The 13,227-nt window shown below is 40.6% G+C and overlaps 1 long non-coding RNA gene across 5 annotated transcripts in view; it reads left to right on the top strand.

Moving 5' to 3' along the window:
• The window catches only part of LOC310744691, a 143,071-nt gene that overhangs the window by 87,760 nt on the left and 42,084 nt on the right, over positions 1–13,227 (top strand). For all 5 annotated transcript variants that reach the window (XR_014539654.1, XR_014539655.1, XR_014539656.1 and 2 more), the window contains one exon: positions 12,350–12,424. This is a non-coding gene — a long non-coding RNA (uncharacterized lncRNA). The remainder of the gene's footprint in view (positions 1–12,349; positions 12,425–13,227) is intronic.

Genomic DNA, 13,227 nt, shown 5'->3' with positions numbered 1-13,227 from the left:
TACAGCATTAGTTTTTTGATGCCAAATTAAGCTATTTGAACTAGGCTGACATAAAATACTAACCCACTTGTGCATAAGATCTCAAAAATCATGCAAATAAGCTCTTTATCCACTTTTGATACAGAAATGGAACCAAATTAGGCCAGTTAACATTACATTTTACTTTGCTTAATAATGCCCCTTCATAACTAACAACGTATCTCATTAGTTGTGCTTTTGTTAAGGCCACAGTTCAGCCCAAGTGATTGAATACTTCAAAACTGCAAGCACATATTAGGTGCAAATATTATATTATTTTCAAGGAAAACCCAGCTTTTAAATTTGAATTCTTTTTTTTTTTTGAGGGAGAAACTGGGTCAAGTGGTTGTCCCTGTAGCGCTATCAATAAGTTCAATAAAATAAAATCTAACTTGTGTTTGAAACATACATTATAAATAGATGTATAGATGGACTGGATATTGAGGAAAAGGATGTTAAAGATTATGAATATTAAGATTTATATTAATCTATAAGCCTATTAAAGTACAGTAAAACCTGTCCTTCAGACCACCTTTTTAAAGATATCACTTCCCTGATGGGACCACTAAATTTCGGGCCAAATTATTTTCCCATAAAGAACAATGAAAAGAAAATGATTATATTAAGTCTACTTCTACTATGGTTTCTTTTCATTGTTCTGCCAAAAATGATTCCAAATAGTAAGATAACATTGATTTTGACCTTGTTAATGAACCTGAAGAACTTCAAGGAATATCTGACCACACATTTCCGTTTAAATTAGGGCAGGGGGAGAAAGAGAAGGTGACAGGGAGACATCTCCATCCATTCTACATCAACATTAGCAGAAGGCACATAATTTCATTGGTGTTCTGAAACGGCAGCATACCTTCATGTTGGTAATGGCTTATAGTGAAAAAATTTCTTTGATTCAAAGAGTTGAAGCAATTTGTGTGAGGTATTAGCTCTATAAATCTCTTCAGGATCATATCTCTGAAGTCTGTGAGTCTCCTGAAAAGTAGAGGTTTTGCAGATTGTAGTCTAGGCCTTCCAGAATACATATTAGATAAAAAATTTCCCTCTGCTATTACTATTTTTTTAGGACAGGGATGGGGAATTGTGACTATCAGCCCCAGCCAGCACAACCAATGATCAGAGGTCATTGGAACTGTAGTCTGACTGAAGTCTGGAGGGTCACAGACTCTCCATCTCTGCTTTATGGCATGAATGTTTATAAAACATATGTGAGACTCTATCCAGAAAACTCAAATTAAAGTTGCATATCACAGATGAAAGTCACCTAGTATAATATGCATTGTGTTTGGCAATATTGACTTACACCAAGGAGCCTGCCAGCTGCTGCCCCCAGATTCTCAGAAAGGCGAAAGGTTTAGCAGCATGATTCTGGAAGTACAGTGGTACCTCGGTTACAGATGCTTCAGGTTACAGACGCTTCAGGTTACAGACTCTGCTAACCCAGAAATAGTACCTCGGGTTAAGAACTTTGCTTCAGGATGAGAACAGAAATCGCGTGGCGGCGGCAGCGTGAGGCCCCATTAGGTAAAGTGGTACCTCAGGTTAAGAACGGACCTCCAGAACGAATTAAGTTCTTAACCTGAGGTACCACTGTATATAAGTTTTTAAAAATGATGGCAATGGTAACAAACAATGTAGTTGGGGAGGTGACATTTACTTGACCTCTGGTCATTGCATTGCTACTGCTTACTGAAAAGTAGATGGGTGTGTTGCCATCTTGCCCTTCCCCCCATTTTCTGGTAAGCAGCAGCAATGTGCCCAAACAGAGGTCAGATGAGCACCACCAAGCCAGCATTGGCTACTGGCTGTAGTCTAAAATACTGACGTCTTGCCTGAGAATTCCCAAAGCCTCAAGTTTAGTTTTGCCCTGCTTTCTGCCCTGAGTCTTTAGTGGCTAGGCTGATTCTAAAATAATGTCAATGAAGGAAGAATTCATTCCTTGATATATTGAAAAATGTGATCATTGTAATGTACATCTGTGGTAATACATTACCAAATTATAAAGCTTTGTTTTTAAATCACAAAAATGTAGAGATACATTTAGCATTTGGTCATCTACAGGGAACTGCACTAATTATGATTTGTGAATTACTTTCTCCATGAAATCACAATTTTTACAATAACTATATATAGATTATGAATTTTGCAGAAGGCTTATCGCCTGGGGTAAGACTTTGGTTGTTTAAGTACTGTCATTCTGGCAGAATATTCATTTAGATTTTCATGCTCTAGTCAGCACCTTGGCTGTCCTTAGAGTTTTACACTTGGATTAAAAATACATTGGATTCATCAAGCATATTGTTAGTAAAATGAACCTGGGACTTCCCTATTGCATACCACGTTCTCCGATTTTCTGGCAGCAAATGAATTAGAGACCAAACAGATGTGTTTGAAACTTTAGCAGCCACCTTTGCTTTGAGCAAAAATTGACCCATAATCACTCATATAGCTAACTATTTGGTTGCTCTTCATGAAAGCTACTTGCCAGTCTTCAGGTAATAAGATTGCTAGAAATGTTCATTAGTGGCATTGTGCTGGATTGCAGGTTGTCCAATCTTAAAAATAAATAAATCCAGAACCACTTTTGCATTAATCCTCAGAGCAGCTTGTTTAAATATGTTTCTGAAGATCAAGCACAGAGCATTGGTTAAGAGCATGAGCTGTGAGTTACAAGATCCATAGTTCAAATCCCAGCCATTAACTCAAACAAGGTGGTCTTAAGTGAGTGATTATCTGTTCCCAAGTCAGAAGCCTGATTCTTAATATGATGATAATTATTGGACTATGTTACAGAAAAGTTATAAGAATTATGCATGTATGTGAAGCATCAATCTCACAGTGGTGGTTGATTTCATGGGGGAGAAACTGCCACTTACCTTAGTGTGTTTGTGTGTAGGGGAGGTATATTTTCTGTTTACTCCTTCCCCCACTTTGCTTTTAAGACCCTCCCAATTGATACTCATAGGAAGGAAGAAGAAAAGTACACCAGCTTGAGGGTCAGTGTACCCTTTTCCCCCTTTCTTGGGCCTTTTTTGGATAATGGGGTGGGGGCTTTAGATCGGATGTAACAGCCTTTCCTAAATCCCTTCCTCAACATGCCCTGGGAACATCCTATTTCTGTCTCTACTGACCTTGGAGCACTGCCAGCAGTGCCTCTGCCCGTGAGAAGGTCCATATCACCCTACAGCCCTTAGGCACAGGGAACATATGGACTTAGGAAGGGTTCTATGTAAGTGCTATGTGTTATTACCCCATATTATTATTATTATTATTATTATTATTATTATTATTATTATTATTATTTTACTATTTATACCCTGCCCATCTGATTGGGTTGCCGAAGTCACTCTCGGTGGCTTTCAACATAATAAAAACACAGCAAAACATTAAAAAACTTCCTGATACAGGGCTGTATTCAGATGTCTTCAGAAAGTTGTTTAGCTCCTTGACATCAGATGGGAGAGCGTTCCACAGGTGGCACCACTATCGAGAAGACCCTCTCCCTGATTCCATTTCACTTTTTGCCAGAAGGCTCTTGGAACTAGACCTCAGTGTCCGGGCTGAATGATAGGAGTGGATATGCTCCTTCAGGTATACAGGGACGAAGTTGTAGGGCCTACATTTTTCTGGTTCCCATGAGATATTAGGAAACATACAGTTGCCTTCCTGTAGTTATGAAAAGGAGTCTCTCCTGTTCTGTTTTCACCTGGTTAGTATGGCATGATGGTTCCCTGCCTTGCTGTCTTAAGCTCTGGCTACTTTTACAATAGGCTTTAAAATCCTAAATTTAAAGGTAAAGAGACTCCTGACCGATAGGTCCAGTCACGGATGACTCTGGGGTTGCTTTACTGGCCGAGGGAGCTGGCGTACAGCTTCCGGGTCATGTGGCCAGCATGACTAAGCCACTTCTGGTGAACCAGAGCAGTGCATGGAAACGCCGTTTACCTTCCCGCCAGAGCGGTACCTATTTATCTACTTGCGCTTTGACGTGCTTTCGAACTGCTAGGTTGACAGGAGCAGGGACCGAACAACGGGAGCTCACCCCGTCGCGGGGATTCGAACCGCCGAGCTTCTGATCGGCAAGCCCTAGGCTCTGTGGTTTAACCCACAGCACCACCCAAATAACTACCTATATTTTGAATTATTCAGATGTTTTTACTGTGATGAACGTGAAAATCCTCTCCCCACTCCTGGCTGTACAGTTCTGAAGGAAGAAGCTGGCTAATTTACGTGGTTGTTTTAACTTTGTAAAAAAAATAATTTTGTCATGCTCAAACACTGGCGCTGCAAAATTCACAGAAGCTCAGATTCAGAAATGCTTGTGAAAGAAGAAGAATCTGTGCTAAGGTGATATTGCAATAGAAAAGTAATCATATATGTATGAAAAGCCATAAGCCTGAAGATTTGGAGAGAGTTGTACAATTGACAATCAAATGGAGCTTAAAGGGAATTACGAGATTTTCAACTAAAAGGCCTGAAATAAAGAAAAGTAGTATTTTACTGCAAAAAATTGCAAATGTCAAGAGTAAATCATAAGACTTTGCACCATTGAGCTACTAGCCAGCTCTATAGTTTCCTGAGTTCTTACCACAGGGAAAGACCAACTTTCATGCTCAATAAAACTTAAGAACTTTAGAAATACATTAAGAGATGTAAATCATATATTTGTGACTTTTTCTTCCTAAATGGCTAATTATAAAAGACAAATGATGGAATGTATGTGCTCCTTGGCTGGTAACCTATTCCTTCATTTGCTTTAGAACATGTTATTATAATTCTGTTTGTTCCGAAAGATGCACACCAGTTTCTTCAAGTTAACAGAAAATGAGGGGTTGGAAAGAATTAGATATTCTTGTAATCCACTCCGCTCCTCCTCTTCTTGCCTAGGAATGTTCAGAAGTATCTTGGAGCAGAAGTATCTTTAGAAATCTGTTTCTAAAATAGGAAGGCCAGAACTCAGCTGCCCAAATGGCTTGCTGTGGTCCAAAACCAGACAGGTGGTGCCCCAGATTGAATATGTACTTGTTGGAATGATTGGATTCACAAACAGGGTGATAAAATTTAATAGCAAGGAGCAATGGGAAGTTACAAGATCCTAGAGTAAAAGGCATTCCCGCCACATAAATCTATCTTAATAGCCTGAATTGTGAAGCGTAAAGCAGAAAAATAAATCGAATGATATCCTAAATATAAGTTTACACAAACATTACTATACATATACTAGCAGTGATAGACGTTTATTTATGTTATGCATTTGCAGACAGTTAAGGGCTCTTATTTGCATAAGATTGTAGATCTGTCTGCTCAAGGAGAGAGACAGAGATAGCATGGTATAACATTACTTTTTAATATGTATACATAAGCATCTGCATTATGTACACAAATGCATATAATGCACTCATTCATACTGAGCTTATATTTCAATAGAATACCCTGAATTTTTCCTAGTGAATGTTCAATATTTGTATTCTGGTTACAGCATTAAAAAAAGGCAATCCGCTGCAGCATTGTTTGTGAGAGATCCTAAGGTACACATTTGCACTCTCCTCCACTAATATCACAGAAGCTGCTGGGGCACATCTTTTGAATGCTGCCCCTAAAAACTTGCTGGGCTACTTGTTCTGTTAAGGCAGTTCTGGCAAATCATTTTGTTCTCAATGCCTCCATCATGGATAAATCATTCAGCACTCTGTGGTCTCTCTCTCTCTCTCTCTCTCTCTCTCTCTCTCTCTCTCTGTGTGTGTGTGTGTGTGTGTGTAGATTTCTCCAATAAGACATATTTTCCCATGTTATTTAGTTAAGGAAAAAAATAATTATATTAATGAAAATACTCGCTACCTTGAGAGATATCAATCAGTTTGTTAAAATAAGACAGTTAAAATCAACTTCTAAAACCCCAATAGAACTTCAAAAAAATTACAGTCCTAAGAGAGCCACATAGCAGTCTCTCTAGATCCACCAAGTGTGTGCAATATGCAAATCTCTAGCAAACACACACCGGTGCCATATTTCCAGCTTGGCTGATGCATTGATCTCAGTGGATTTTGAGATATAAACTTCAATTTGGCCCCCAGTCATTTAGTGGACAGTGCCACCAACAGTTCTGACACCAGGTTATTTGTTGTGGCTGTTTTGCCGTCCCTGTTTGCACATTAATCCAGTGACAATTAGGTGTCAGCGAGCGTTGATTCTGCTCGCTGATAGCCTTGGGCTGTGCACTTGAAGCCCTAATCAGGAGTGTAAACTCTGCTATATTTCAATTTGGAGAAGCGCTCTTCCGCTAAGAGGCCCCTGGCACTGCGATAAATAAAACGCCTATTTACTCTATTGCCACACTTAGACATCTAATGCACTTACTACCAGCCCCCTAATCATAGCCTCCAGTTAAATCCGCCTATAAATCACTCCATTCTCATCCTGCAGATTAGTGAAGCCATTTTCCCCAAACCCCACAATGAACACTGTTTCCTTTTCTTGTTAGTCAAAAGCTAGATGATTTTTATTAGGTTAAAGACGAGCTCACAGATGGTAAATCGCGTGGAGAGAAATGAGCTGGAGAGTTACACGGTGGAGTGCAGGCCATGCCGAAGGCAGTGGCGGGGGAGGGCAACCAGCCACCAGCAGAACCAGAATCAAGTGAGAAACAAACAACACCCCCCTTTGCATGCTCACATAATCTTTCAATCCTTCTTACCCCTCCTTTTGTTCATTTCACTCCAGTGACATTGGCATTTGTTTGGCACAAGGGGGCAGCTTCCGGCAAGTGGGATGTGTGAGATGATTTCCCCCCAAGATTTAGATGCTTTAGAGGCGGGGTGGGTGGGTGGAGGAGTAGAAGAGAAGGTTTGTCTACATTATGAGAGTGCTCCAGATGAATTCTGAGTTGGGGATGACATAGCTGTGTCTCACCATCTATCCTGAAAACATCTGGGAATCAGTGTAGACGTCACCAGAAGCTGCGACTTGAGCTGCAGTGCTCTGAAGAGGAACAGATGTTCTAAATAAAACTTTAAAAATTACAAAAAAATGGATAGAGGCACAGACTGAAATCCTAATCCTACTTGTCGAAAGGATGCCCCACTGAATTCAGTTGAACTTACTTCTGAGTAGACATAATTAGCATTGCAGATGTGAGTTAATTCCATATCTGAGTTCATATTTAGACTTCCTTAGGTATTTTGATATAGAGAAGAGAATCTGTATTCCTCATCTAGCCCAGCAGTTATTATTTATTTATTTATTTTACTGCCCACAGCTATCCAGGGTTTTAGACTAGAACCTTTTATACCTCTCTGGCTTGAGACCCTGCTGAGGAACCATGTGCAAAGCAAAGAGTTTCACTTCTTTGCTGCAACCCTGCAATTCCTTGTATTTCCTTCTGCTGTCACAAAATGCTCTTGACTGAGAATATCTTTATCCAAAGAAGATTCATGTGGTGGAGAAAACTCTTAATTTTCTACAGCATGGCAGCTCAACACTATTCACAAGAATGTTTGAAAAATGCCAGCCCTACATGGGCAGGGATGAGAGCATAAGAAGAACCCAGCTGGGTCAGTCCAAAGGCCCATCTATCCAGGATCCTGTTCTTACAGTGGCCACACCAGATGCGCCCAGGAAGCCCACAAGCAGGACTTGAGTGTGGTATCACCATCCACACTTGTGATTCTCAGCAATTGGTATTTAGAGGCATACAACCTCCAGAAATGGTGGGTAAAATACAGCCACCATGGCTAGCAGCTGCTGATAGCCTTATCCTTCATTATTTTCTCTAATTCTCTTTTAAACCTCTTCACATTTGTGGCCATCATTACATCTTGGGGAGCAAATTCCATAGTTTTAGATAAAAGAAACGGCAACTTGAGCAGTGCCACTGGCTCCTAGGGATCAACTTTCTTCAAACATTACCAGCAGTGTTGTGGGGTCAGACTCGTGGCTTCTGATAAAGCATGAACTTCCCTTTATGAAAATGAAGCTTCTTCAACCAGGCTGCATTCTACAGAGCCAGAAGCATACACATTTTGCTAATTGTGTGTTCCTTTATGGAACCACAGAGCCTAGGGCTTGCTGATCAGAAGGTCAGCGGTTTGAATCCCCGCGGCGGGGTGAGCTTCCGTTGCTCGGTCCCTGCTCCTGCCAACCTAGCAGTTCGAAAGCACGTCAAAGTGCAAGTAGATAAATAGGTACTGCTCTGGCGGGAAGGTAAACGGCGTTTCCGTGCGCTGCTCTGGTTCGCCAGAAGTGGCTTAGTCATGCTGGCCACATGACCCGGAAGCTGTATGCCAGCTCCCTCGGCCAATAAAGCGAGATGAGCACCGCAACCCCAGAGTCGGTCACGACTGGACCTAATGGTCAGGGGTCCCTTTACCTTATGTTCATCTTATGTTCAGGAAAATCTATAAACACATATTTTTTTACTGTAGATCAATGATTATTTAGTAATGTCTGCAAATAACAGTTTTGAGTTTTGCTATCCCAGAACTGAAGATCTGCTTGTTAATGCAGATCCTGGAAAGTGAGTCTAGTAGCAAGGTAATACTAGTATAAATAGATAGTTTCAAAAATAAAAATCATTTGCCGCCGTAAATGTGACCTATTTGCACTTCAGCTCCCATCCACTCCAACTAGCACAACCATGTTAGTTGGGCCTGACCTATTTTGGACCTCATTGTGCTTCCAAGTATTCCTCAGCATATTGTAATATTCTTAACTGCTTTCCTTATGAGAAATAATTGGTTTGAATAATTCTTAGCACGTTTCTCCTAGCAGAATTCTAGTTTTGACTATTTAAAGCCAGTTTTAAACCCTGTTAATTTTCCTTTATTAGAAGGAGGCAGCTGGTGAAGATCAGGCTGTTGTTGGGAAAGAACATCTGGCTGGAAGTTTGATCTTCCCACCATGCCAATAATTTGAGCCAGCCATTCCTTCCTATTGATACTTCTACCCAGGTTATATTTGAAAAGCAACTCTTTCCCCAAAGGAAAGTAGCCACAATTCAATGATACATATTAAAAAGTAATTATTTCAAATGTCTCAGATATTCTTTCTTCTCAATATTAATTTCCTTTGGAGAAGAAAAATCTGAGGACATAGTAAAATTGATAATAATAAACTTATTTATAAATCTGGGTGCAAAAAGCAAGAACAAGCTATTCTAGATTTAATTGAGGCTTCCCAAAGTCTAAAGTAGTGCCTGGTCAAATACTCCAAAATGTTCCTTCTTAGCTGTTTTCGTTTGCACTCTACCAAATGGAGCAAAACTGGTTTTAGATGTGACTCTCTTTTCAGTTTCTTGGAATACCTAACTGCCGACTGTCTCCTATAATGGACTAGGCCAGACTTCCCCAAGTGGTGCCTCCCAGAAACTTTGGACTACAACTCTTATCAGCTCCAGTACAGCCATGCTGGACTAGGCGATACCAAGCCTAGAGAGAGAACTACATATTCACTTTCCATAGCACACAGACCATAACTTAGAAAAATATATTAACGTTCCTCCAAAACAGTGGAGGTGTGTGGGAATTGCAGTTCCTTTTCACAATAGGAGTGGTGGAGCTGTATTTTCTAGAGCTGTAAATTTGGCGGATTAAAGTACAGGTCTGGCCTGGTACATGACCCTTTTTTTAGGATGGATAGTTTCAGAGAGTGATTGGTCCAAGGTCAACCAGTAAACCTCATGAGTGTTCAGATATGTGAACCACGAATACTCTAGGAACGTTCATCACTTTATAACTAAGCCATGTTTTACTGCCTGTGCACTTTTTCTGAATGTGGTATGGAAAAGCACATGAATCTGACCTTTGGAGAGTTTGTAAGTAAACCAAATGTGTGACCATTGAAGAGGAAGAGGGAAACTTTTGAATTCACCTTAAAGAGTCACCTATATTTCCACGCTTTACTCTGTTGCATATTTTGAGACTTTAAATCTCTGCTGGTTTTCTCTTACCAAAGAGTACATGGCCCACACTTGGATCTTGAAATCTAGGAATTCTCCTTTTTATATAGCTTTCCCCCCCTTGAACCAACACATATATCAAAACTATTCATTTGGTTTAAACCCCCTAGGTGCAGGAAACCTGTGCTGGTGATGAATCTGTGGCACATGGAAATTTCCTCCCACTACATACACAAAGCATTCTCCAACTCGTAGAAAAAAAGAACACACATGTGAACACCGGCGCTCATATCACATCATCTTGCAATTCTTAAATTCTGGTCCTATTAACTGTCTTCTTGTTAAAATTAGGTGATTTTAGACTATATATGAGATGCTTCTATAACTCCTGGATGTTGTTGTGTGGTGAAATATCATTGTTTTGTGAGAGGAAAACGAAAGGTACGCAACAGCTGTGGTCCCCCTAGCCTAAGGTTCAGGTCTTTTGCAACCTAACCCCTCCACTCTCCCTTGTGGCTACCGAGCCCTTCAGTTCCTTCTGCAACCCACATTCTCCTCTCAATTCCCGCCTGCCCCTTCTTTTGCCTTAGCTAAAAGGGTGGATTGCTGTGAAGTGCTCCCCCCTCTAATCTCTGTTTAACTATTTCCATATGATAACTGCTTTGAAGCCCTGCAGCCCAATGAAAAGGCCAGAAGCCACGGCTCTGTTGTGGGGGGTCCCCCAGGGAAAAAGTATGTAAACAAAGGCCAGCTCGGCAGCCTTTACACCTCGCTTTCCTCTTCCTTTCTTGCCTGGATCTCAGGTGGAATTAAAGGGATTAAAACTGAGAGTAAATGAGGCGAGTGTGCAAAATGACTCCTTTCTGAACCAAACGGCATGTTCCGTGCTGGGGAAATGAGATACACATTTAAATCTCATCCATCCACCGCCTGTGGCCACCACCGTGTACCTGCCTACTTAGCCCAAGGGTTAATTAATTGAGGCTTCAATGCACTATTGCAAGAGCATTATTGCATTTGATACTCTACATCTGTGATTTAAAACTCTTTCAGTCCCTTGTCAGCAAGGGAGGGTTTTAACTAGGAAATTAGCATTCAGATAAGGGTACGCTCTATTTGCTTCTGAAAGGAAGGAAATATTAAGGATGCTAGTGCACAAACCACAGTATAATATTCTGTCCCATCATGGATAGGACTCCTGAGCCCAGCTTCCCGGGGGTGGGGGGAGGATGTAGCAGGATCAAGGGACATCTGAAAATGGCCATGTAACTGCCAGAAGAAATGAATACAGTGGTAACCCGGGTTATGAACTTAATTCATTCTGGAGGTCCGTTCTCAACCTGAAACTGTTCTTAACCTGAGGTACCACTTTAACTATTGGGGCCTCCTGCCGCCGCTGCATGATTTCTATTCTCATCCTGAAGCAAAGTTCTTAACCCGGGTTCTGGGTTACTGGAGTCTGTAACCTGAAGCGTCTGTAACCTGAGGTACCACTGTACATGGTAGGGAACAAGCTACCAAATGCATTTCAACCAAGATGGTTGTGTCAGGCTAATATATTAAAAACACCCTGACTCTTTCTTTGCTTTAAATATATAATTATTCAGGTCTGATATTTGTAGTTGGATTCATATGAAAGTTAGTTATCAATTGGATAGGAATATTAAGAGTACTCTAGTTAGCTTTTATTGTCTCTTGGCAAGTGGAGAATTTAAGATTATCTTTCATTTGCACCTTAGTCTTGTATACTGAAATAAGCATGTACGGCCTTCAGCTGCTGAAACTCATCACCATTTTCCAATAGTGCTACAGAGTATAGATAATCAGACTACTCAGGAATAAAATAAGACAGCCTTGTATATTAGACTAGAAAAGTTAATAGTCTTTCTTTCTTTCTTTCTTTCTTTCTTTCTTTCTTTCTTTCTTTCTTTCTTTCCTACTAACAATTGCCTTTTACAAGTAGACTGGCAGAGGAGGAATGAGTCCCTTGTCTGCAAGCATGCTCGGTTTCTGTGCTTGCCTGCATGTCATCTGGGGCGACCAGGCAAGTAATTAAATAGAAGACTGAATCATGGAATATAAATATATGAAGTGTAGTATATGGTTTTTTTTTAGCCTTAAAACACATCTGACTGGACAGTTAGCTGATCAGTACACACATGGTGTAAAAAGCAAAAGTTGCATAAAGTGCAGCTAAGCAGAATTATACCAATGTATCTAGTTATGCAGAAGCAGGCCTTATACTTCCCAGGGACCGCATTTACTAACAGGAGAGACTGAGGTACTGTACATACAGCAGTTTAAAGTGAATTTGATTTATCCAGTGTGTGCATGTATTTTATGTGTCATCCACATGATGCTGTTTTCTTGCAAGTGGTAGCCTGGACTGTTCCTGTTTTTAATTTGGATTTTCTCCATCTGCAGATAATGCGGTAAGGAAAACAACAACATAAAATTGCATGTTACCCAACTTTGGATGTACTGGACTGCATTGTATAGGTAGGTGACTTTTTAAAAAAATGTGCGTAGTGTTGTTTTGCTGGGTACCGTCTATCATTGCACCCCTACTTTTGTTGGCAAGGTACTCCTCAGTGGGTTGTTTGTGGGTCCAGGCACTTGTTTTATGCAAGTCTGCTATATCTCAGAAATAATAATAGGCTGAGCACATGGGTAAAAAATGCCTGCATACGTGTCTACAGTGGGCCTTAGTTTTTCAGAAGTTAGGAAGGGTAAGGAATTTAAGAGAAAGGAGCAACAACCCACAATGCAAGTGCATACAGTCAACCACCCTCATTAGTATGGGTGGGAAACGCTGAGATATAATTCAACTGAAAGCACTCATTGTTGGCAGACCTTGCAGCTAGGGTGAATTAGATTGAAAGAATCACTTACAGTTTCTTGAGTTCAAAGGTTTTATTCATGCAGGAATTATTTATGGGATGAGTGCAGATGAGACAGAGAAAATAGCAGAGATCTTGTCTCAACAAGTTGGGAGAAAGAGAAACAAACAAAATGGCTCTGTTCTTAGGGGAAGAGTGAACTAGTCAGAGGCTACACAAACATTGTGTAGTATTAGCTAGAAGTTTAGTAAAAAGGAAATGCATTCGCTTTTCTCTTATACTCTCTGCTGCAGTCTGTGGTATGGCAGACATGGTGGGGAAAGCCCATCTTGGGGTCACTGTTGTTGCCTAGGACATGCACTGATCATGTAGACTGAAGCTGAAAACAAATGCCTGATTAAACCAGGGATGGGGAACCTGTGGCCCTCCAGATGTTGTTGGACTTGCATCACCCCAACCATT

The sequence above is a fragment of the Podarcis filfolensis genome, assembly GCF_964270895.1.
Source record: "Podarcis filfolensis genome assembly, chromosome: 11".
NCBI lineage: Eukaryota > Metazoa > Chordata > Lepidosauria > Squamata > Lacertidae > Podarcis > Podarcis filfolensis.
This window is presented reverse-complemented; position numbering and strand designations above follow the sequence as displayed.